Source organism: Chaetodon auriga, chromosome 1 (assembly GCF_051107435.1).
Source record: "Chaetodon auriga isolate fChaAug3 chromosome 1, fChaAug3.hap1, whole genome shotgun sequence".
Lineage (NCBI taxonomy): Eukaryota > Metazoa > Chordata > Actinopteri > Chaetodontiformes > Chaetodontidae > Chaetodon > Chaetodon auriga.
This window is the reverse complement of record NC_135074.1, coordinates 23,387,416-23,390,778: the sequence shown is the minus strand read 5'-3', so window position 1 is coordinate 23,390,778 and position 3,363 is coordinate 23,387,416.

The window sequence follows — 3,363 nt, the reverse complement described above, 5'->3', positions numbered from 1 at the left end:
ACTACAAATACTCAGTTCTATTGTTGCCTATGTACTCTATTACTATACTATAGATTGGAATCACCTTCATGATCAAAGTGGCGAGTAGCAACATGTAGCTGTGGAAGAGCAAGAGAATCATAGAGACACACTGCTGTCTGTAGTATTCCTATAATATTTCTATGATCATTCAGTAGCCTCTGTTCTGCTGAAAATACACCCCCTGACCCTCACCCTCGCATTGGGCCCCCCTACCCCCCTGTTAAAAATTAACAAATTGCTGCCTGCGTGTAGACCGGGATCTGTTGGGAAAGGTTGCTTTTCTTACAGGATCAGAAAAACAAATGCTTGTGAGTGGTGCATAAATCTGCATTGAGAATAATGTTTTTCCTTTTTTTTTTTTTGCAAGTTGATTAGGAAAACAACGCTGTGAGATTTCCGTGGGGATAGCAGCTGTATCTGGTACAGATGTTTCTATCAACTGAGGCAAATGACTCCCATATATTCAGTGGATGATTTGTAAAATTTCAACAAGGCTGATGAGGGGTGAGGTGCGGGTTTAGGTGGGGGGGCTGAGATGACTGAAAAATAAGAACATTCAGTATAAGGGCAGGAAAATGACTAGCTTTCAGGTGGTGGGCTCTGACTTAGATAGCTTGTACTCTATATTTTAGTCACATGATGGAATGTATGGATTACTGGATGAGATTTTAAATAGTAAATGGGGAAGATGATAGTTGTGGTTAAAGTTCAGAAAGCACTTTTTGTTGTTGTTTGTAACTTTCCTCCATGACAGATAGAAACATTGGCAGGATAACATCATTTGTCTGTGCCTTTCCAAACTGTTAAAAAATTAACAGAAAAATTAATGTGTTTTATGATCTGACAACAGGTTAAGGTTTAGGTACGAAAATGACTTTGTTAGGAAAAGATCATGGTTAGAATTAAAATAAGTCTCCTGTAGCTCAGTAATTTTATTGACCGAGCCGTCCACCATCTCCTCCCTGTGCAGACTGCGGCTCTATAATAAAATCACCCAACTTCCTCCTTTGCTCTCAACAGACAAGAGCCATAATTCCTATGGGCGTTAGAGGCCGTTGTCATCTGAACGTCAACAAATGTTGTTTTTGGCCATTTTCTGAGACGACAGATGCTCTCATTTTTCTTGAGAGGACAGTCTCTAAATGGCTTAGTCTGATCATTTTCAGTTCAGAATCTGTCTCTCTGTCATGTTGAACAGAGCTGACTATCAGATATACCATACAGCATACATACCTGAAGTCAAGAGTCAAAAAAGCTGCATCTCGCTCTCCAGTCTGGACATGTGGTAATATACACACAGCACGGTTTTCACACTTGAGCCACTCCAGTTTAAGTTAGAAATTCTGAGGATGGATGACAACTTCAGGGCTCACTGAACCAAAAAGGTGTTTCCTTATAAATTAAAAATATTTTCAAAGCAAGCAAAACACACTGGGACCCAGAAGTTAGTTTTTCATTAGAGGAGATTTCCCTTTAGGGTGGCGATGGTTTAGACACTGAAATGCAGAAACTGCACCACTTGTCCAAACAGATGCTCTGGGAGTCCAATTTAGAGTTTATTAAACAGCAAACCTGACATTATGCATACAGTAGAAAATGATTTTCTGTCTTTGACTGTGGCTGCATACTTGTTTTTCTGGACTTACTGCATATAACACTCATAAATTTTGAAACTTAAGATTTAATTTGTCCCTAATGACATATACCTCCAGTCTAAGTAGCGCATAAATGATAGCATATTTAAGCCTTATGAGATTAATGGAAACATATTGACAAATGAAATGAGGAGAAACAGAGAGAAAGATTGAGACTGATGGCAAATTTTTTCAAGGAGCTCATAAATTTGGACTGATGGAGTGTAACTGCAGGGTGCTGTAAGAGGAGGAAAATGAAATATTTCTTTCAATTTGAGAAACACTGATTTTTCTATCCTTGCTTGCAAATATGTGGCTGAGAGTGCAGATAGGAGCACACTTTTGGCTTCTTTTGTTGTAACTATTTTCACAACCCTCTTTCTGTGACTCACCTTATCCCCATTCCATCCTTTTATTTCTATCTCTTACCTTTCAATCACTTTGTTCCTTAATCTGTCTCTTTCTTCACATCTGTCTCCCTCTTCCTTCTCCTTCCTTCTCCCAGTAATGACTCATTGAACGTGCCCTGACTGTGGAGTGCCCTCCATCTGTAAACGTGGCATTTTCTGGGCAAGAGGCAAACAAAAAAAAAGGCGTCCGTCAGAGAGGAGTAGGTAGATTGTAGAGCCTTCTTTTCAATGAGAGAAAAGAAATCTGGTGATCATACAAAACTGACAAGGATTCCTAAAAGTCAGAATGGGAGATGATGAAAAACATTCATTGGAGACATTAAGATGTCCTCTCCCTCTTGTTACTCACTCTTACTCTCTCCTCTCGCTATTTTGGGTAAATATGCCATAAATGAAACAATGGAATAAAAATTCATAAAATAACTTCAAAATAATTGCTCTTTATTTGACGTGAAACGTAACTGATCTTGCTTGATTTCGCAAAGGAAAATGATGCCAACCTTCACATTACCCATTCATCCAATTTTCATTTTTCCAATTACTGTTATGTAAAATCATTTCACAGCTTCTATACCTCAGTTATCACTGACTGACAACTGTACAGTCCAGCCTCAATACAAGCTGTCACATTAAACAGCCTTTAGGGTGTGGGCAGTTCAACATTCAACATCTATCCGAGTGAAAAAACATTATCCTTTGTGGAAATGTGTTTTTTATGTTCCATACAAAGAGCAAATGATGCATTTTGTTGTTTGGTTGTTTCCAGTCATGTGCCGGAGGTCATTTAGACTTCTCCATCTCTTGTCTTTTTAGCCCCATTCACTGTTCCTCTTCTTACTTCTTGTAACCGCTTCACTGACTTGTTTGTTGCGCCTTCACCCTATGTACACAAGTGCATGTCTCATTATTTCACTACACAACACAAAATTGATGTTTTAAGGTCATCCAGCATGGGATGAAAATGACTGCAGACGGGGTTGATTACTCTGTTGCTTCACTGCTTTCAGGCTGCAAATAGTGTATTTGTTGAGTTCATGATAAATGACATTTTCTTCGATCTTTCTGTCCATTGTCTTGCCCACCATCAATCCCATTTATCTTTATGTCCTTATTCATCCCCGGCCTTTACAAATGTCCAATTGTTGGAAAAATTCAAGGAAACGTTTCAATTACTGCCCATAGTTGTTAAAACAATGAAAACGTCACAGTCAAAAGTGTCTGTCTGAATCAGGATGGAGGTTGTGAAGATGCAAACAAAGCTTACATAGACAGTAAAGCTCAGCCTCCACACAGGCCAC